The sequence below is a fragment of the Carassius carassius genome, chromosome 47 (assembly GCF_963082965.1).
Source record: "Carassius carassius chromosome 47, fCarCar2.1, whole genome shotgun sequence".
Taxonomy (NCBI): Eukaryota; Metazoa; Chordata; class Actinopteri; order Cypriniformes; family Cyprinidae; genus Carassius; species Carassius carassius.
In genome coordinates this window covers 12,004,354-12,026,040 of record NC_081801.1, presented here as the reverse complement: position 1 = coordinate 12,026,040, position 21,687 = coordinate 12,004,354, and positions in this window count along the sequence as shown.

The following is a 21,687-nucleotide window of genomic DNA, read 5'->3' as shown; positions in this document are numbered from 1 at the left end:
TGGTCATAATAAGCCATCCGTGGCTGTAGAGGTAACGCGTCCGCGGTGTCATTTCATGGACGGTAAAAAGGCTATCCCGGGCGTTTCACCGTGGATACTGGGAATATTCACGATGGATATTCTCTCTAATTCAAACGCAGACCTCCCCGCTTCAATGGCGTGGTCCCGTCACTGACTTTGCCCCAGAACCGTCCTGTTCTGCGACAGGAAGTTCTCAGTCTGCTCGATAGGGAGCGATAGAGCGAAATTTCCCCTCAGATCGAGCGGAATGCGCATGTTGAATTATTGGGACGATTGGCTGATTTTAGCCCACTCAAGAGATGTGCTATCAGTCACGTGAAAACAATGCTTCGCCGTTTGGATACGCTGGGACTGCGTGTGAATAAGCAGAAGAGCGTGCTTTCACGAGTCAGACTGTAACATATCTGGGAATATGTTTGGACTCGATGGCGATGCGAGCCCATCTCTCTCTAGAGCATTTCATCGACTCTGCGCTGTTTCAGACCGGGCAGGTCGTTTACACTGAGGGATTTTCAGAGGCTTCTGGGACTGAATGGCGGCGGCTTCTTCAGTGCGCCATCTGGGTCTGCTACATTGCGGCCGCTACTGTTTTGGCTGTAACTCGAGTTCCGCCGAGTGCGTGGTCTTCGGTCCACAAGCACATACGGTCATTCACAGTTGCGTCAGCACTCTGAGACCGTGAAACAGCCCGGATATGTTCAGCCCAGGAGCTCTTTTCTCTACGAACGCATCTACTTCAGGCTGGGGAGCAGTGCGTCTGGGCGTACCAGGCCTGTGGTCGGAGTCACAGAGAAGGTGGCACATACACCATTTGGAATTGAAAGCGGTGTCCTTACCCCTGCAATCCGTTCGGTTGAAATTGGAGCGGCAACTTGTACTGATACAAACCGACAACACGTCTGTGGTCTCGTACATAAATCGCCAGGGCGGCGTGCGCTCCAGAGCTCTATTCAAACAGGCAGCGAGGCTCCTGTTGTGGGCGGACCGACACTTAATCTCCATAAGAGCGCCGCACATCCCCGGTACTTTGAACCGTGGAGTGAGCATGCTTTCGAGGAACGGGATTCCTCAAGGAGATGGAGGCTTCACCCAGGATCAGATCTAATGATTTGGGAGGGAGGAAGTGAATTTGTTTGCCACGAGCGAGAACACACACTGTAAGACGTTTTTCTCGCTATCTCACTCCCCCCTGCCGGGAGATGCTCTGACATCGCGTTGGCCGGAAGCCAGGCCTACACGTTCCCTCCGGTGAAGATTCTGCCTGTGTTGTGCAAAATCAGGGAGGAGAGAGCGTCAGTTATACTCGTGGCCCCGAACTGGCCGAATCAGCCCTAGTTCGCGGACCTGAGAGAGTTAGTGATGGCTCCCCCATGGCGAATCCCCCTCAGGCAGGACCTGCTGTCTCAGGCTAACGGCACAATATGGCACCCCAGCCCCGAGCTGTGGAACCTTCATGTGTGGCCGCTGCGTGGACCTTAATAAGCGGGACGCTCTGCACTCACGAGTGCTAAACTCACTTACGGAGACGCGAGCATCATCAAACATTCGCTGCTACTCGCAGAAGTGGGGAGTTTTCACAAAATGGTGCAAGGACATTTATGTTGACCCGGGGACCTGTTCCGTGTCGGATGTTTTGCGCTTTCTACAGCACAGTATGGATAGCGGGAGTTTGAAACCATCCACGCTGAAGGTGTATGTGACCGCTAGTGCCGCTTTTCGTTCCCCGGTTGACGGGCAAGCGATCGGTAAGCACGCTCTGGTAATCAGTTTTCTCAGGGGAGCAAGGAGATCGTGTAATTCATGGCCGCCCTCCGTGCCGCCGTGGGATTTAGCTCTAGTTTTGAGGGCTCTATCTCTTACTACCGTTCGAGCCCTTAGCTTCGATTGCAGTTAAGGAGCTTCCCTGAAGTCTGCTTTGCGTTTGGTGAACGATATTGCATCGGTTTCGGACCTGGCGACTGTAACATCACTCTCCGGCCGAGACCGGGTTTCGTTCCGAAGTCACTCAATACATCGTTTTGTTTCCCTGCCCGCCTTATCTGTTGAGCCTTCAGCCTCGCGTGACGCTGATACTCAGAGCGCCGAGACCCTGTTAGGGTTTTACGGATGTATATGAATCGCTCGGCCGCCTTTCGTCAGTCGGACCAGCTGTTCTTGTGCTTGGTGGATGAAATAAGGGACGTGCTGTTTCTAAACAGAGACTTTCTCACTGGATCGTGGACGCTATCGAATGCCAGGGGAAGGGTTATCCCCTCAACATCTGAGCTCATTCTGCGAGGACGATATAAATGCTTCCTGATGGGCCTGGTCTAGAGGTATGTCTATCCAGTATTTATGTTTTGCTGCTGGCTGGTCTTCCCAGAACACAATCGCCAGGTTTTACAAGCTGGATGTACCCTCTGTTGCGTCACATGTACTTTCGGTGAGTTGTTTTATTCATTCTGTTATAACCAGCTATACAGTAGTTACCATGGCTGCTAACTATGTGTTATGGTTTATGCAGTTGTCACCGCTAAGCTGTCGACTCTGTGTTTACTCTCAAGCTTGAGTGCTTTTGTGTTGTGTCTGCCCTGTTTAGTGCGGGCTTCACATTTATTGCATGAAGATATGTTAATTTTGTTAGGGTCGGAGCTATGTCTCATTGGTCTAGTTCCGCCTATCAGATGCAAGCACTCTTAGCGACACGGCCATTGGCTAGAACTGTCCTGCTTATGTGTGGGGGTGATTGACTCCGTTCAGGGCTTATCTTCACTGCTCTCACGGCGGGATTTTATAAAGTTCCCATATACGTCTTAGCTGACGTAATGTTGAGTTCCCTCCTCGAAAGGGAACGTCTCCGGTTACTATCGTAACTTCGGTTCCCTGAGAGGCGGGAACGAGACATTACGTTAGCCGCCGTGGTCGCTGTCTGATCAGCTGTGCTAGCGTTCAGTCGTGATTCTGACGTAATTTTCGCGCCCATGCAATTTATACTGCCCGCGAACCTGTCAGTATTTGCATGCTTCACGTCAATTGGCCAGCTGCCCCCAGCTGGCGTTAACCAATAAGATTTCAGCAAAAGTGGGAGAAGGGAGGAGTTCCCATATACGTCTTAGCTGATGTAATGTCTCGTTCCCGCCTCTCAGGGAACCGAGGTTACGATAGTAACCGGAGACGTTTTTCATTTAAAAATCGATTACACATACTAAGTTACACATACCTCTGAATGAAATATCGGTGTTTAACTTTCAACACTGCCCCCTAGTGGTCGGGAGCACTTCAGTTGTGTTGTGGCTTAATTTCGTTGTGTTGTGAGAATTTCGTTGTGTTGTGGCTTAATGTATTTGTGTTGTGGCTTAATTTCGTTGTGTTGTGAGAATTTCGTTGTGTTGTGGCTTAATGTATTTGTGTTGTGGCTTAATTTCGTTGTGTTGTGGCTTAATTTCGTTGTGTTGTGAGAATTTCGTTGTGTTGTGGCTTAATGTATTTGTGTTGTGGCTTAATTTCGTTGTGTTGTGAGAATTTCGTTGTGTTGTGGCTTAATGTATTTGTGTTGTGGCTTAATTTCGTTGTGTTGTGAGAATTTCGTTGTGTTGTGGCTTAATGTATTTGTGTTGTGGCTTAATGTCGTTGTGTTGTGAGCTTATGTTTGCTTTTTTAATGTCGTTGTGTTGTGCACTACTGGGCCACTGTAGTTTTCTGTCCCTGAACTTAAAAACAAAAAAACGAAGCCCAAGTCTTGATTTTTCGTTTTGTTTGGACAAATGAAAAAAAGAAAAATGTGCATTTTTTTCATTTTTCAGATTTCAATATTAAATTTAAAAACAAATTATACGAAGGTACACGGACCGATTGAGTACAGACAATCCAGTAAAGATTTACCCAAACGAAGGTCTGAGACTACAGAATATCCTCAATGCAGAAAGCACTCTCTTTCACTCACACACACACACACACACACACACAGTATCAATTTTAGTGATGTGATGGAGAACAAATAGTTTATCATATGTTTTAAACATTATATATTTATTAGCCTACTTATTTATGTTATATACTTATATATATATACTATTTATATAATGTATGAAAATACCGATGTTTAGATTATGATTCAGGTTTATTTTTTTACTATTTTTACAAAATATAGATTTTAAAATGTCAATACACATAGCCTATAGGGATTGCAGAAAAAAGTTAACCATGCATTCATAAATTTGTAATAGGCAATTATTTATAAAAATACACTGTACACCTTTCTTAATATTTAAATATAATATCTAAATATTCTTTTGGATGCACTATAGAAGTCACTTTAATTGTAATATTTGGTCTCTACATGAAGAGATAGTCAGTGGTCCACTGCGTGAGGAAAGTGAGTCGTGAGGAAAGTGAGTCGCCAGCTGAGGAAAGTGAGTCGTTCACTGCTTAAGGAAAGTGAGGTGAGTGTGTATACTGAGGCACCTCCGGCCTATCAGTGGTAAACTCAGTGGCTACTGGCAATTGTATGGTGAATTCCAGCGACAAGTCGGTAACCTTATTTTAGAACCGGACCGCACGCCATCCTAGACGGGACCGCCTTGTGGCCAGAAATTTGTGCATCTTCTGTTTGCGTATCCTGTGCGCTTTTGTCATTGGCAGAGCAGTCGGTCAATCCCACCTTTCCAGTAAATACGACTTGTGATTGGACTGTACGTCAGCAGACAGCAAAGCATTGGCCAAGAGCAGAAGGCCCTCCCTCCAGGCTTTTTTTTTGTTGCGAGGTTGCGAACAGTGTTGCCAGACGTACGATAATTATCATATTTGTACGATAATTTTTACCTCTGTACGATGTACGATTAATAATGAACAAAAATCCTGTAATGTACGATAATTTCAGATTTTTATGAAGATTTAATTGAAGTCATAGGGCTTCTTAACTCATACACGAAATTGGCTCATTACAGACACTCTAAATGCGTTCGTGTGCACCTCAGAGGAGGTGGCCCTGCTTTAAAGCCAAGGAGCACTAGTTGCGGTCCATGACAGCAAGAACCCCTTCAACATCTGGCAACACACAGTCTTCCAATGACAGCGGCTCAGATGTGGAGTTAACTGCACCACGCCACAACAGCTAAATTCCGCCTACACTGGACACAACAGAGCAAGTGTTAAAAATAATTTTAACATGTTTTAATATGCGCCGCAAAGCAGAAAGTCACTGAAAATAATGGGATAGTACTTTGTTGCACTGCTTCCATCCAACCATACGCCTAGTTATCTATTGTGGTAATTTGCATGTCGTGTCAAAATGTTGTTGGTTTAGAATAGATAAATAACTCTTTTGACTCATGTACGATCATTTTCTTCCAAATACGATAATTTTGAACTTCTGGTACGATCCTTGAACATTTCCAATCTGGCAACACTGGTTGCGAAGCTTCATTTTCGCTCAGTCTGAGTTTCAGAGCAGAGCTGCGTGACAACGCTGCCACAAATCACGTGAGTCGCAAGCTCACAACTGTGTGGGCGTATCTCCGCAAAGTGGGTGTTGTAAACTCAGCTCTGAAAAAATTGTCTGCAATAGGAGTGCAAATGTAATGTAATGTAAAGTTTCTCCCTTTCGAACCTCAGTTTTCATAGTTTCAAAACTTTTTTTCACCTATTCGCACACCAGTTTTCAGATCACTATTTACAAGGTTTCAAATCTTGAAAGCAAACTATACACTGGGAGAACTCTGAAAATTCTTTGCACAACATCGTGAAAAAAATGTTGCAGTTCTGAAGAAGTAAATCTCAAAAACAACAATGTTTGCAGAGATATTTTTATTTTTTTACATTTTGCAAGCTTGCAAATCTTATTTTTCGATCTTGCAAAACTTTTTTTGGTAAGATTTTGAGTTTTCGAACACTTAGTTTCAACCTTTCAGAACTTTATTTTCAGTTTTGAATCATGGCAGGATTTAAATCCCATATTATGGGACCCTAGTTTTTTCTGACAGCACCACCCACCAAACTGGATCACCGAAAACAGTCATTTGAGATGGACGACATGGACAGTCAGACTGTGAGTACCGATATTAAATTAACTTTTATTATATTACGTTTAAACGAAGCAAAGTTTACATAGCCAAAGTGAGAGCCGCTAAGTATGAATTAATAACAAATTCCCATGAATTTAGAATTCGTATTTTAGATGTATTAATTACTACGACGTTCTTAATTCGTGGCCATGTTTTAATTAATCCTTGTTGTGTTTTATAATAAGTAAATCTAGCCAGCACATTCATTTAGCTTAAAAGATGAGCATGAAAGCATGCTGATGTTAAATGTGTAAGATTTACCTGGAGCTTACTGTATTAGTACGAAAACTTGCTTAATCATTGTGTAATGTGAAGGTTCGGTATGTGGTGGTAGATCACTCTTTATGATAATAAACAGCAGAACGGAGACAGAAGACTTCCTCAAGCGGCACTTTTTACTGAACACCCTCACAACAACAACACTTCCTTAAACACAGCCTTTCACGTGACGTCACTAACCAATCAGAAGCAAGGACTTAGACTGAGATAAACGTTAGTGAATTCAGCAGAATATCCTTACTGCATTAAATATGTAAACACATAAAGGTGTAAATAATTAACTGACTAAACATTGTAAATACACTTCTAGTATATTAACTCAAATATAAATCATATTATATTCTAAGCATTACAACTTTCCAATATGAAATATGAACTCCACTTCTAAACCTTACAACTGTTTTACCTTATTAGTTAAGTATAAAATACCTTTCATAATTCAACTGCCTGGTTGCACTACAAATTAGCCTGTGGTTTTAGCATTGTTTTGCGAAGTCTGTAACAATTTAGCCTAATCTGCAGGCCTAGGACACACACAGTCCATGGTTATCATGAGTTAGTTTCTGTGATGTTCTACATGGCCAATATGAATTTTATGGATTTGGTTAGGATCATTGTAGGATATATGATGAAAAAAATGCACTAGGGTTATTTTAACTTGAGATTACCTCAAAATATTCTATATATAATAGGCTCTCTCTTTTTCAAGATGCATATAACAATCCAATGTTCAGTAGTGGTATTATAGTATATATACATTAATGTTTTTCATAGGCCATCATAAATGCCCTGGCTATCATCCGGAATGTCTCCTTACAGGAGGCTGAGCAGGTCTTCCTTTCAGGTCTGGATTATCATTGCAGGTCAGAGTGTATTATTAATTATTTTTGAGCAATGCCCATTGCACCCTTTTGTTAGTGATAATTTGATATTTGACTTTCTCTCTCTACAACTCCAACATTTCAATTCAATTCAAGTTTATTTGTATAGCGCTTTTTACGATACAAATCATTACAAAGCAACTTTACAGAAAATTATGTTTCTACAATATTTAGTAGTAGTTTATCAGTGGGGACTGTCAGTTTGTGCGCGTATGACAGGATTTTTCAGAAAAATGTATACAAGACGTAGTCAGCCAGACGATGAACATTATTAACAGCAATTATTATATGATGCAATCACACTTGTAGCAATATTTGTTAATTCTGTAAGTTGATTCAGGGTTAGCATCATGTGGGGTCCTCTGAGGGTCAGCATCATCTCTTCTCAGGTGTTCTGGATCCAGACTGGAGCTTGTGTAAATCCGAGTTACCAGGGAATGTAAATCCTGTGGCAAAACAGAGAGACAAATAGAGATATAATTAGCGTAGCTGCTGTTCCAACAAAGTAAAATTAATTAGTTTAACCCAAGCTAAAGAATAAGAATGCGCATTTGATCAGATGCAACTACACTCACAATTTAAGAGATGCATTATTCGAATGCTTGGCGAAAGAGATGCGTTTTTAATCTAGATTTAAACCGAGAGAGTGTGTCTGAACCCCGAACATTATCAGGAAGGCTATTCCAGAGTTTGGGAGCCAAATGTGAAAAAGCTCAAAAACATTTCATAAGTGTTAAATCAGAGAGATATATTTCAGTAGAACATGTTAAACAACTGTTTCTTATTTAATTTTCTTAATTCTCTCTCTCTCTCTCTCTCTCTCTCTCTCTCACTCACTCAATCACTCACTCAAACACTCAATCACTCACTCACTCAATCACTCAATCACTCACTCACTCTCTCTCTCTCTCTCTCTCTCTCTCTCTCTTAGACTCTCAGAGTTGAAGCGTACAGCCATGTGCAGCAACTGATGGAAAAGGGAGTCTTTTTGGTGCTTTTGTTCTTGCACAAATGATATATATATAAAATGCATATTTATATGTAAGTGTGTGTGTGTGTGTGTGTGTATAAATATATATATATATATATATATACAGTATATATTCTTTAATCATTCTCGAGTTTTGTCTTGCCTCTCTACAACCATTAAAATATCTGGTTATATCATTTAGTGACTGCATATTCTGATTCCATCTTTATTTTACCTGATAACAAGCAAATTAGTTAAACTTAAGGAGGTTAATTAATATACAGTATAATTCAAGTAACTAAGACTTCACTTTTTCAGTTGTTTAAAGATTTACATTTACATTTGTAATTTGTTTTGTGTAAATTGTTTAAATTTAATCTCTGATGTATTTTGAATTAAAAAAAAAAACATTTTATAAAATATAATAAAAATACTCCTGAGATTAAATGTCTTTCAAACTATGTATGTACAAACTTAAACCACCTGGGTCTTATAACTCAGGCGGGAAGGAAGTCGACCGGAAGTTGAAGTTGGCCGCATGCCGCCATCTTGTAGCAGAACTTCACCTGCGTTAGCATCCCATTGACTTCCATTCATTTTGGCGTCACTTTGACAGCAAATAACTTTAAATCTGAGGTGTTTAAAGACTCCATTTATCCATTATTTATTTCTACAGATACATGACAATGTATAAAGGGCGCCATTACCTTCTATGTTACATTATAGCCCCGTAGAAACAGTTTTTGTAAAAATAGGCTAACGATTGCGTCATAATAACCACTCGACTCTCTGTCGCACAGTAGATAAATTACCGTACAGACAGGAGGAGAAGCTCGCAGGCAATCGGGGAGACGTCAAGAGAGAAGCCCATTTTAAAATACTATACAAAATAATTAATCAGAATACTTACTCCTGCTCACTCACGCCAAAGAACTCCCCGCTCAAGCTCGCTGTCTCTGCAAGATTGACGATGGCAGTTTGCATGCATAGCTACTAGAAGATTTACATCTGTCAGACAGGTTGCTGAGGTCATCAAGCTTAGTTTGAGTCATTGCGTCGAAAACGGAAGTGCTAAAAATGGCTGTCTATAGACAGTAAAAGAAATGGACACAGCGACCCCATTGGAACTCAATTGAGACAAGTGAAGCCCATTTTTAGCGTTTTTTAGCACTTCCGTTTCTGACGCGCAGACTCAAACTAAGCTTGATGACGTCAGCAACCTGTCTGACAGATGTAAATCTTCTAGTAGCTGTGCGTGCAAACTGCCATCGTTAATCTTGCAGAAACGGCGAGCTTGAGCAGGGAGTTCTTTGGCGTGAGTGAGCAGGAGTAAGTATTCTGATTAATTATTTTGTATAGTATTTTAAAATGTAACGCCAGGGCTTGTATCTATGGGCTTCTCTCTTGACGTCTCCCCGATTGCCTGCGAGCTTCTCCTCCTGTCTGTACGGTAATTTCTCTACTGTGCGACAGAGAGTCGAGTGGTTATGACGCAATCGTTAGCCTATTTTACAAAAACTGTTTCTACGGGGCCATAATGTAACATAGAAGGTAATGGAGCCCTTTATACATTGTCGTGTATCTTTAGAAATAAATAATGGACAAATTGAGTCTTCAAACGCCTCAGATGTAAAGTTATTCGCTGTCAAAGTGACGCCAAAATGAATGGGAGTCAATGGGATGCTAACGCAAGTGAAGTTCTGCTACAAGATGGCGGCACGCGGCCGACTTCAACTTCCAGTCGACTTCCTTCCCGCATGGTTATAACTGCGGTCCTGAAACTGCAACCGTTGCTATATCATCCAGTTCGGTAGGTGGCGCTGTCACAAAAAACTAGGGTCCTATATCCAGGGTCCTATAGCCGGGGTCTTAAAACTGCCATAGACAGTAAAAGAAATGGAGACAGCAGCGACCCCATTGGATTCAACGGAGACAAGTGAAGTCAATTAGAAGCACGCACTTCCTGGGGGTCGGGGTTCTGCATGATGTCAAGAAAGTCTTCCAGCATACTGTATATTACAAAGGCAGAGAGGAATATTGAATATAGACAGAGAAAATATTGTTATTGTTATATTACAGTTCCTAAACATTTTTATATTTTTCTTTACCACAGAAGCTCTGTCCCGAGACACTCTCGAGTTATGCTGAGACTGATGATTCCCCAATCTTGAACAATGGACTTCACATAGGATTAACTGTTTCCAGTTTCAGCAAAACAGCAACGATTCATTAATGGATGACTGCACCTTAGAACTCTTCACTAACACTGCCTGCATCACCTGGGAAAACAATGTTACTGCCTGTACATGGCACCTGATTCCAAATAATTCTAGGATTGCCTCTTGCTTTTTCTATCATAGTGAGAAAGAAATCGGCTTTAGCTTTTTTAAATTTCTTTACCACAGAGTTCCTCAACATAGTAAATCGATATCTATCACTACTCAATTTAGTTTTAAGTGAGGTTTTCAAAGCATGATCCCTGTCTTTCATCACATTCAGAATATCTACATTTATCCACGGGACCATATTCTTTTTCTTTCTATGATTAAATTTACAGGTATAATCAGTAATAATATTTCCTAATCTTTTTGTAAAAATCTCACTATCTTCCTCACAATCAATACCCAATAATAGATTACCCCATTCTATCTGCTGAATAGCACCTTTAAAATTTTCTTGTTTATACTTTGGTATCCCAAAGAATTCACATTTTTTAACAAATGGGCTAAACCTCTTCTTAGTTAATTTCCTAGTTACCAGAATCATATTATGGTCAGACAGACCAGTTAACATATTAAAAGATTTCAGAATTCGCTCAGGTCTATTAGTAAATATCAGATCAATTTGACTTTTAGAAGAATTAGTTATTCGTGTAGGTCCACTAATTAATTGTTTAAGATCAGAACTGTCAGTAATCTGCTTAAGATTTTTCCTGGTAGATTTATCTTCCCAATTAATGTTAAAATCACCCATAATTATTACCTCCTTGTTGAAATTACATTCTTTCAGTAAAGTATCAAAATTTTCATAGAAACTGCAATTAGAAGAGGGGGGACGATAGATTACAATGAGAGTAAACGACATTTGTGGAGATAAGACAATGTTCAAACCAATACATTCCAATTCCTCACAATTCACCCACTTGATATCGTTACACTGAATACTATCCTTTATATATATCATTACTCCACCACCCTTGGAACCTTCTCGATCCTTTCTAAAAACATTAAAACCAGGCACCTGAATTAATGCAGTAGAAACATTTTCGTTAAGCCAAGTCTCTGATAAACAAAGGAAATCTAAATTTGAGTTTAGTAAGAGATGATGAACTTGATCAATTTTCGATCTAATACTTCTTATGAAAGTTATCGATCTAATACTTCTTATTAAAACAGTTTTTGACAATATAAGCACAACAGTATGTCTTTCTATAAAGATTCTTTGAAATGTTATGTATTTAGAAAAATGTATAAATGTCTTTGATAGTTTGCATATTGCTGTCACGTTCGGTGATACAGGAAACACGGAGAGAGAACCAATTGCAGGTATGATATTTATTCAGGGGTAATCCAAAAGGTGTAAACAGTCCAGGCAGGGTCAAAACCAGAATATCCAATAAACATTAACAGACAAAACACAAGGCAGGATCAAGACTCTGGATTAGCATAACACATAAGACAAGGACTCCGTGACACATACTCAGACAGACTCCAGGGTGGGGCAGAAGACCATCACAACCGTGTAGTCAGGGCGAGAGCCCCCCAGGGCAGAGCAGAAGACCACCACGTCCCTGTGGTCGAAGCCAGAGTCCTCCAGCACGGAGCGGAAGACCACCACAACCGTGTGGTCAGGGCGGAAGCCCCCCCAGGGCGGAGCAGAAGACCACCACAACAGTGTGGTCAAAGCTAGAGTCCTCCAGGACGGAGCGGAAGACCACCACAACCGTGTGGTCAGGGCGGAAGCCCCCCAGGGCGGAGCAGAAGACCACCACAGCCATGTGGTCAGGACGAGAGCCCCCCCAAGGCGGAGCAGACCTCCGTGCGGCCGGACCAACGGGACGACAAAACTCAGGTAATTCCCTGGTGTCTTTACTGGACTCCAGAAGATCGGTGCTGGCCTGACTCTGCTCGCGAAGATCATTGGTGACTGGCATTTGTACATGAAGATCTCCAGTGACTTGACTCAGTCCTAGAAGATCACCCGTGACTTGACTCTGTCCTTGAAAATCACCAGTGACTTGACTCAGTCCTTGAAAATCACCAGTGACTTGACTCAGTCCTTGAAGATCACCCGTGACTTGACACAGTCCTTGAAGATCACCAGTGACTTGACTTGACTCTGAAAGGTCAACAGTGACCTGCCTTGTCTCTGGAAAGTCCATGGTACCTAGCCCTGGCTCTGGAAGGTCATCGGTGACTAGCCCTGACTCTGGATGGTCAGCTGTGACTAGCCCTGACTCTGGAAGATCAGCGGTGACTAGCCCTGACTCTGGAAGATCATCAGTGACTAGCCCTGGCTCTGGAAGGTCAGTGGTGACTAGCCCTGACTCTGGAAGGTCCACGGTGTCTAGCCCTGACTCTGGAGGGTCAGCGGTGACTAGCCCTGGCTCTGGAAGGTCAGCGGTGACTAGCCCTGACTCTGGAAGGTCAGCGGTGACTAGCCCTGACTCTGGAAGGTTAGCGGTGACTAGCCCTGACTCTGGAGGGTCCTCAGTGACTAGCCCTGACTCTGGAGGGTCAGCGGTGACTAGCCCTGACTCTGGAGGATCATCGGTGACTAGCCCTGACTCTAAAGTCACGAACACCTGACTCGACTCTGGAGAGTACCCTGGAACCTGACTCGACTCTGGAGGGTCAACTGGAACCTGACTCGACTCTGGAGGGTCAACTGGAACCTGACTCGACTCTGGAGGGTCAACTGGAACCTGACTCGACTCTGGAGAGTTCACTGGAACCTGACTCGACTCTGGAGAGTTCACTGGAACCTGACTCGACTCGGGAGGGTTCACTGGAACCTGACTCGACTCTGGCGGGTCAACAGGAACCTGACTCGACTCTGGAGGGTTCACTGGAACCTGACTCGACTCTGGAGGGTTCACTGGAACCTGACTCGACTCTGGAGGGTTCACTGTGACTGTCATCCTCTGCAGCGGCGTTGGGCAAGCAGCCATCTTGGGCCATGACTCTGGACCGGTGGTCAACTTGGGCATTGGCGCTGGGTGAGTGGCCATCTTGCGCTGTGGCACTGGGCTGGCAGCCATCTTGTGCTGTGGGGCTGGATTGGCGGCCATCTTGGGTTGTGGCGCTGGCTCAGCAGCCATGACGTGAACTGTCTTGGGAATTTCTAGGATCTTTGACAGCATGGAGAAATACTCTAAGAATGAGTCAGCGGCCATCTTGGGCGTCGGCGCTGAGCTGGCGGCCATCCTGCATCGTGGCACTGGATTGGTGACCACTTTGTGCTGTGGCGCTGTGTTGGCGTCCATATTGCCTCGTGGCGCTGGGTTGGCAGCCATGTTGCCTCGTGGCGCTGAGCTGGCGGCCATCGTGTACTGTGATGTGAGGCTGGCTTCCATCTTGCCTCGTGGTTCGGGGTTGGTGGCCATGCACCGCAGCGTCGCTGGGTTGGCGGCCATCTTGTGCTGTGGCGCGGGGCTGGCGGCCATCTTGTGTGGTGGCGCTGGATTGGCGCCCATCTTGGGCCCGGACTCTGGACGAGCGGCCATCTTGTGTTGTGGTGCTGGGCTGGCGACCACCTGGTGCTGTGGCGCTGGGCTGGCGGCCATCTTGGGTTGTGGCCCTGTGCTGGCGTCCATCCTGCCTCTTGGAGCTGATCTAGCGGCCATCATGGGCAGTGGCGCCACCATGGCGGGCGTGCGCTTCTTCTCACCTCTCCGTCCGCCATGGTGAGACGGTGGCTCTGACCCATTCCACATGAGCCCCGGGTCAAAGGGAGGCCATGGTTGAGAGTGATGCTGAGTCTCCTCTCGACCACTCCCTCCTCGGCGACCTCCCCTGGTCCCCCCGGAAAACCACCAGACGAGTTCCCTCAAAACCGCCTCTCTCCCGCTCTGTGGCTGGGGATGAGACAAAGGCAGACATACCTCTGGTTCTCGTGTTGACGGAGTCCTTCTGTCACGTTCGGTGATACAGGAAACACAGAGAGAGAACCAATTGCAGGTATGATATTTATTCAGGGGTAATCCAAAAGGGGTAAACAGTCCAGGCAGGGTCAAAACCAGAATATCCAATAAACATTAACAGACAAAACACAAGGCAGGATCAAGACTCTGGATTAGCATAACACATAAGATAAGGACTCCGTGACACATACTCAGACAGACCGGGTATAAATACACAGAAGGTGATGAGGGAACTGGAGACAGGTGGGGAATAATTAATTAACTCAAACAAGGAGGAAGGTGACCAAATGGGACCAAAGGGAACAGACAGTTAATAAGGTGACAGACACCGTGGGAAAGGAGGATATCTAGTGGAAACCCAGGGACACAACCCAGACACTGTGACAATTGCTTGAACATTTATATGTAAAAAAAAATTCTGTAGAATTCTTATATTATAATTGCAAGTTATAATTAACAATTATAAACTATTTAGCTGTATTTTTAGTTACTTTCAGTGCACAAACAACCATTATTCACTTACTATACTTAATGGTATAAATATACCGTATTTTCCGGACTATAAGTCACACTTTTTTTCATAGTTTGGCCGGTCCTGCGACTTATAGTCAGGTGAGACTTATTTATCAAAATTAATTTGACATGAACCGAGAGAAATGAACCAAGAGAAAACATTACCGTCTACAGCCGCCAGAGGGTGCTCCATGCTGCTCACTGCTCCTGTAGTCTACCACTGAGCAGCATAGGGCGCCCTCTTGCGGCTGTAAACGGTAATGTTTTCTCTTGGTTCTTGGTTTTAAATAAATGCGACTTATAGTCCAGTGCGACTTATTTTTGTTTTTATCCTCATCATGACGTATTTTTGGACTGATGCGACTTATACTCAGGTGCGACTTATAGTCTGAAAAATACGGTATACTGACATACATACTGACATACTTTATGTAAAATTAATATAATATTCGTTTTACACAAAATAATAATATATTACTTTATATAATACAACAATAACACTGTTCTGCACAAACAATTGCGATTTTATATAATGTAGATTAACAATGTAAATTTACACACACAAACACACATATATATATATATATATATATATATATATATATACATATATTTGTGTGTATAAGCTAACCTAGCAGCCTAATCGAGTATCTGTATGCTATGCTGGTACGTGAGTAACGTTAACCAAAAAAAAACGAGAAATGTTTCATTTCACAACCTATAGCGTTGGCTATATACTAGACTATGAAACATGTAATTTAAAAGACATTAATGGTCATTATAGCAAAGTTCAAACGACAAAAATAAAAAACCGATTTTGCAGGATTTGTAATCAGGCGCTAAAAAATAATACACATTAAATGTTCGTTGAGCCATGGGATCACTCGGGGTCCTAAGCGGACTCGATTTCTCATGACATTTGACATTTTAAAGGTTGCCATGTATTTATAATTACACTCTCCTTCAGAATATAAGAGATGGGTATACCTACTTGGAATATATAATACCATAAGCGGAAATCGCGGAGCGGTCGGGGGGGTCCATAATTGAAATATGTGTATTTTAAATAATATAATGATATATAGTTAAACTAATTGTGTAAGTAGTAAAACAATACAAATGCAAACGGAGCAACAACAAAAAAAGTTTTAAACATCTCGAGTTCCCCCTGCTTTGTCTCACATTGCTTTGGTCCACTGCCTGCTCCCCTTTTACCTCACCACCACCGACACACACACACACACACACACACAGTCCGGTGCGAGAAAACGTCTCTGGTTACTCATGTAACCTTAGTTCCCTGAGAGGAGGGAACGAGACATTACGTATGGGGAAATCCATTTCCTCGAATTATGAAGTCTGATTGAATAACTCTTTTGCTTGCAAATAGCCAATGGCGCCCTCGCCCTCACCTGATTGGCTGACAGCCGTCAATATAGGTGACGGCGGGTGCCAAAAACATCAGAATCTTCGACTGAACGAGAGTTATGAGGCTGGAAGGTTTTCCACGCGGCAGGTTACGTAATGTCTTGTTCCCTCCTCTCAGGGAACTAAGGTTACGTGAGTAACCGGAGACGTTCCCTTATCGAGTCGGTCCCTCGACATTACGTATGGGGAACAATAAAACCCCCGCCATGTGGGAAATACTGTCCGGCCCAGCTCGCATCAAGCCACAGAAGAGCATAAGCACTAGTTCTTACAGCGCATTAGCTCTAGGTACCGGACCTGGTTGAAACACCTCTTGGCACAAAGCCAAATCAGCTACACCATCGTAATCCAGTGCACCTAGATAAGCAACACTGGTGTGGGGGAAAATGCAGCAATATGTTGGTGCTTGGGAATACACTGCTGGCTTATAATGCGGGCATAATAAAGGGGCCACATTAGATAGTGAATGAATACCTCAACCGCAGCTATTACTAAAATAACTGACGTTGTCTATATGACCTGGTCGAAACCATGGCTAGGGCACGCACCAGGCGATGCGTGCCCATAGCCTAGTCCAATGACTGCTCAACTCCCTCCTCCTGCACTGACAGCACATGTGATGCGAATGAGGGAATGTCCAAATTATAGAATCTCGCAAACATGTTGCAAGACGACCAGCCCGCTGCGAAACAAATGTCCTGAATAGACATGACTTTTGCCCAACCCCATGACGACGCCAAACTCCTTGTGGAGTGGGCGTGCACCTCGATTGGGCAGGCAGTTCCCCGGGAAGCATAAGTTAGTTGCACAGCCTCCACTATCCAGTGTGATAGCCTCTGCTTCGACAGCGCGATGCCCTTCTTGGCACCCACGTAGCATACAAAAAGCTGCTCTGAAGTTCGAAACTGGCTAGTTCTGTTCACATATGCACGCAGGGCACGCACGGGGCACAAAGCGCACTTTTGAGACACTGAATTACTGTCCTCCTCGGGGCCAAATACTTGCATTGTAACTATCTGAGCTCTGAACGGCGTTGAGAGTACTTTAGGCGAATAGTTGCTTTTGGGTAAAAGTCTGACCATACAATCGTCTGGTCCAAACTGCATACACACGCTGTTCACTGATAGGGCATGCAAGTCTCCCACTCGTTTCCCACAAGCTAGCGCGAGCAGTAGTGCCGTCTTAAATGAGAGCACTTTAAGGTCGCTAAACTCGGGTGGTTCAAAAGGTGGGTCGGACAGCGCACTAAGCACTAACGACAGGTCCCAGACCGGCATCTGACGAAGGCGGGGTGGATTAAGCCGCCTAGCTCCCAGAAGAAAGCTTGTTATCAGGGGGTGCCTCCCCACTGAATGGCCGCTAGACGGTCACGAAAAATGGCGATAGCGGCCACATAGACTTTCACTGTAGATGGGGAACTGCCAGCATCCAGACGTTCCTGTAGGAAGGTCAGAATAATGGAGATATCGCAACTCCTGGGGTCCTCATTTTTGTCAACACACCAGTTAGCAAATACTTTCCACTTCAGAGTGTATAAACGCCTCGTCGAAGGGGCTCTAGCCTCTGCTATTGTCTGCAGCACTCGCTGATATACTCCACGCTGATCTGCCACACATGCAGGTCCCAAAGCTCTGGGTTGGGGTGCCATATGGTGCCCCTCGCCTGGGATAAGAGGTCCCTTCCCGGCGGGATCTGCCACAGGGGAAGCCGCGACATTTTCACCAGTTCCGGGAACCACGGCTGGTTGGGCCTTTTGGGTGCTACCAGGATCAACGCACATCTCTCCTCCCTGATCTTTTGCAGCACCAGCGGCATTAACTTGACTGGGGGAAAACCATACTTCCGTCCCTTGGGCCAGCGGCTCGACAGCGCGTCTCCCCCCAGGGGGGATGCTGTCAGCGAGAAGTACAGAGGGCAGTGGGCGTTCTCTTGCGACGCAAAGAGGTCGATCTCCGCTTTGCCAAACAGATTCCAGATCATATTTATCATTTGCGGATGGAGCCTCCATTCTCTGTGTACAATGCCGTCCCTGGACAGCATGTCCGCGCCGCAATTCAAACTGCCCGGTACGTGCACTGCTCGAATCGACAGAAGTACCCTGTCTGTCCATAACAGCAGCTGTCTCGCTAATCCCTGCAGGGATCGCGAATGCAAACCTCCATGGCGATTGATGTATGCCACCACCGCTGTGTTGTCCGTTCTGATGAGAACATGATGGTGTTACACAAACGGAAGGAAACTCTGCAGCGCTAGATGAACCGCTTCCATCTCCAAGCAGTTTATATGCCAGCGCGTCTGGTCCCCTGTCCACGTACCGAATGCTGGTCTGCCATCGCATAGGGCTCCCCAGCCTGATCCGCCGCCGTGCGCAGCTTCCTGAGCAACTCTGGGTCCGGGCTTCCCTCATCCAGGGACCCCAGGAGCTGAGTTTGGAAGACCTGTAGGATTGCCATCGTGTGGAGAGCAGATGCTGCATGTCCAGCCGATATGTATGCCTTCTCGGCGATGTGAGCAGTAGCTCGACATGGCCTGGAAGGCAAAGAGGCGGTTTTCCAGCCGGGAGAAGACGCCAGGTGGGCCGCGATAGCATCCTCGACGGGAGGCGGTCGCGGGTATCCTAATTTCTCCGCCCCTTCCACCGTCGTCAGCAGCTGGGTCCCCTGCGCATGGGCTCGGGCTGAGTAAGGGGAGCGCCATGACCGGGTGAGTTCCTCGTGGACCTCAGAGAAAAAAGGCGCGGTTCTCTGCGGGGCTTGAGCCTGGCGGCCCGCGCCGAGGAAGGAACTGTCCATTTACATCCGGATCCTTCGAATGCCGCCTCTGCGTGAGCCCGACCCAGGCACAGCACACACTGCTCGTGTGCGTCCGGGAAATCAATGGGCCCACCACACATGCAGCAAAGTGACATTTTAAGAGTAAAAATCACCGGAACGCGAGAGGGGATAATTTTCCACAATTTTTCGCTCTGTATGCGTGAATCTATGGCGAAACCAGACTCAAGTGAAGAAAAAAAGATTCTGATGTTTTTGGCACTCGCCCTCACCTGATTGGCTGACAGTTATCAATATAGGTGACGGGGGGCGCCAAAAACATCAGAATCTTCGACTGAACGAGAGTTATGAGGCTGGAAGGTTTTCCACACGTCAGGTTACGCAATGTCTCGTTCCCTCCTCTCAGGGAACTAAGGTTACGTGAGTAACCAGAGACGTTCCCTTATCGAGTCGGTCCCTCGACATTACGTATGGGGAACAATAAAACCCCGCCGTGTCGGAAATACTGTCCGGCCCAGCTCGCATCGAGCCACAGAAGAGCATAAGCACTATTTCTTACAGCGCATTAGCTCTAGGTCGGATACCGGACCTGGTTGAAACACCTCTTGGCACAGAGCCAAATCAGCTCCTACACCATCGTAATCCAGTGCACCTAGATAAGCAACACTGGTGTGATATGGGGAAAATGCAGCAATATGTTGGTGCTTGGGAATACACTGCCAGCTTATAATGCGGGCATAATAAAGGGACCACATTAGATAGTGCATGAATACCTCAACCGCAGCTATTACCAAAATAACTGACGTTGTCTATTGGCTATTTGCAAGCAAAAGAGTTATTCAATCAGACTTCATAATTCGAGGAAATGGATTTCCCCATACGTAATGTCGAGGGACCGACTCGATAAGGGAACAACGTGTTTCAGTAGTTGTGGAACTCCATAAGTCAAGCTTACTTAATTCCAGAGATGTATAAAGTACTACAGACCCAGACTTGAGTAAAAGTACAAGTGCTCTATCAAAAAAATGACTTGAGTAGAAGTTGAAGTGCTCTTTAAGCACCTCACTTAAGTAGAAGTACTAAAGTATTCAACATTTTTTGTACTTAAGTATTGCAAGTAGCCTTTTTGAAAATTTACTACTCAAGTACTGAAAGTAAAAGTACAAGTATTGTGTTATGTAGTTATTAAAGAAAGTAGTCAAAAGTTTGAACATACTGTTTTTACTATTTCAAATTATTAACCTAAAGGACAATCACAATTCCTTTGACTGTAACTTTTTGTAAACAAAAAACTGATTAAAGGGTTAGTTCGCCCAATTTGCAAAATTATGTTATTAATAACTTACCCTCATGTTGTTTCAAACCCGTAAGACCTCCGTTTATTTTTGGAACACAGTTTAAGATATTTAAGATTTAGTCCGAGAGCTCTCAGTCCCTCCATTTCAGCTGTGTGTATGGTATACTGTCCATGTCCAGAAAGTTAAGAAAAACATTATCAAAGTAGTCCATGTGACATCAAAGGGTCAGTTAGAATTTTTTGAAGCATCGAAAATACATTTTGGTCCAAAAATAGCAAAAACTATGACTTTATTCAGCATTGTCTTCTCTTCCGTGTCTGTTGTAAGACAGTTCAAAACAAAGCAGTTTGTGATATCCGGTTCGCGAATGAATCATTCGATGTAACCGGATTTTTGAACCAGTTCACCAAATCGAACTGAATCGTTTTAAACGGTTCGCATCTCCAATACGCATTAATCCACAAATGACTTAAGCTCAGAGGCGGCCTTACCTATGTTTCACCCGTTTCAATTGAAACGGGCCCCGCCCTCCAAGGGGGCCCCCAACAGAACAGGAAAATCCCATTCATTTTCTCCCTAGGATATTGATTTTCAGACATAATGTCTAAAGTGGTCTCCAACACGTCGCTCGCGAGAGTAGCTCGTGACCTGATTGGAGGTAGCTCGAGGGCCGTTCAATATCGCGTCTTTAGCACGCTCAAGTTCATTATTTCAAATAATTGAAGCGACGCGCTCATTTTTTTCCAGGCGCAACAAGTCAACATGAAGGATGGGGGTGCACCTAAATAAATCTTCTAGCAGAGTTACAGCAAAGCGTTTTTCGGTGGTGGAAATCCATTAGCTATTAAAACTTCTCTGTCGTTGTGGAGAGCGCATGGTGCATAGCAACGACAGACGCCACGGGAACCGAATTTTACTATTAATAATAAAAGATAAGCTAATAATGTGCATTGTAAATGTCAGTATTTTGTCTTTTTTTGAATCATTCTTTCTATAAAAATGATTTAAAGGCTTAAATATGCGAGGTTTATCTTTTTATAAAAACTTTTTTGTCAAAACTTTATTTGAACATGTACATGTTAGATAACATGTTGCAAGACACTCCTTTCAAATTTGGCCATCATTTTTAATGTTACTATTTTAATGTTCATGTAAACAAAAAGTCCATATTGATGGTAAGTTTATTTGTTATTTGGTTTTCTACATAAAACTTGGTGAATTGATTTTATTGTGTAGTATTAGTACTTTTTGAACAGGATTATGTGATAACCATGCTCATTTTGGTCACTATAATCATGAAATTACATTTTCATACCATTTTATCTCTAGTTATGATGCACTAT